Below are 2,091 nucleotides of genomic sequence, written 5' to 3' on the forward strand. Positions count from 1 at the left end.
CTGAATTTCTGAATTTCTGAATTTCTGAATTTCTGAATTTCTGAATTTCTGAATTTCTAAATTTCTGAATTTCTGAATTTCTGAATTTCTGAATTTCTGAATTTCTAAATTTCTGAATTTCTGAATTTCTGAATTTCTGAATTTCTGAATTTCTGAATCTCTGAGATTTCTGAATTTCTGAATTTCTGAATTCCTGAATTTCTAAATTTCTGAATTTCTAAGATTTCTGAATTTCTGAATTTCTAAATTTCTGAATTTCTGAATTTCTGAATTTCTGAATTTCTGAATTCCTGAATTTCTGAATTTCTGAATTTCTGAATTTCTGAATTTCTGAATTTCTGAATTTTTGAATTTCTGAATTTCTGAATTTTTGAATTTCTGAATTTCTGAATTTTTGAATTTCTGAATTTCTGAATTTTTGAATTTCTGAATTTCTGAATTTCTAAACCTTCTAAATTTCAGAATTTCAGAGTTTCTGATTTTCTGATTTTCTATTTTTTAATTTTTCGATTTTCGCATTTTAAATTTTCAGAAATTGCAGAATTTCAGAATTTTTATTCCTGGATTCTTGGAATTACGGATCATTTTTGAATTCTAGAATTTTTCAAATCTGACATTTTAGAAAATCCCGCATTTTCGATTTTCATGGATTTTTTTTCAAATTGTCCATTTTTTTCAAATTTTTAAATTTTTGGTTTCACAAGTTTTTCTGAATTCCAGACTAAAATTCTTCAATTTTTTTTTTAATATGAAAAAAAATAATTTTTTGAATTTTAATTTTTCAAGGTTAAAAAAACACTTACAATTAGTAGCGAAAACTACAAATCTACCTGTCCATTTTCCTCCTTTCTCTCTCTCTCTCTCTCTCTCTCTTTCTTTCTATTTTACTATAATAAGAATAAGAATATCTCATTACACCTCTATTCTTACCCTCCTATCTTTTTTTTTTGCTCAACTTGAGCCGACAACTAGCCGTTTTTTGTCCATTTTTCTTCTTCTACTCCTTTTTTTGAGAGAGGGATGAATAAGTTATAATTCAGCAATTTTTGCTCTGTTATGCTTCATTTACTACCCTATTCATGGAAAAAGGTTTTTTGAATTTTGGTTAAAATCAATTTTAAAAGTTTTTTTTGGGATAATTCCTTTTCATTTACTTTTTTAAAATCTAGAATTCAAATACTAGCTTCCTATTTTTTTCAAAATTGTTCAAGTTTTTAACAATAAGTTTTGAGTTTTAGAAAACAAAAAATCTTCAAATTATACCAAACTTTCGTGACATCATCAGAATAATTTTTTTCTTTTTTTCCTAGACATGATAATGAGCAAAATCAAAACATACGAAATTTCAAAACTTTGTCTAAAGAGTATAAACTTTTGAAATTCCAAAGATCATACGATTTTTTTTTCAAAATTTTCAGATTCTCAAAATGTGTTTTTCACACTTTTTCGTGATTTGAAAAAACAGGTGAAACGAAAATTTTTTTTCTGAGTCATGGAATTTTCAATGTGTTGTTTTTTTTGCTCGGGAAATTTGTAAATTTGGAAATTCAGAAATTCAGAAATCCAGAAACTCAGAAATTCAGAAATTCAGAAATTCAGAAATTCAGAAATTCAGAAATTCAGAAATTCAGAAATTCTGAAACTCTGAAATTCTGAAATTCTGAAATTCTGAAATTCTGAAATTTTTAGACGTTCTGAAATTTCAGCATTAGGAAATACTAGAAAATTCTATCAAATTTAGACTTCTCAAAGTTGAAAAACCTGAAAATCGCGAATTTCTGAAATTTCTAAATTTTTTTTTCTAATCCTCTTCATTTTCAATTCCATTTCTTGTACCAACTCCTCTTTTCACTACTTTTTCTTCATTTATGAATTATTGAATTCTACTTTTTTTCTCTTTTTTCCGTCTCTAATTCTACATTCAATGAGACTGGCTATGAATAAAAAGTGCACGGTCTCCCCAGCGCTCAAAAATGAACTGCAAGCCTTTTTCTCAGCGGAGCACGGTTGCGCGCGCCAAAAATTTTTTTTCGAAAAATTTTGAACTTGAAAAAATTGTCGAAAATGAGAAAATTTCGCTGAAAACCGCGT

This window comes from Caenorhabditis briggsae (genome assembly GCF_000004555.2).
Source record: "Caenorhabditis briggsae complete genome, chrI, whole genome shotgun sequence".
Taxonomy (NCBI): domain Eukaryota; kingdom Metazoa; phylum Nematoda; class Chromadorea; order Rhabditida; family Rhabditidae; genus Caenorhabditis; species Caenorhabditis briggsae.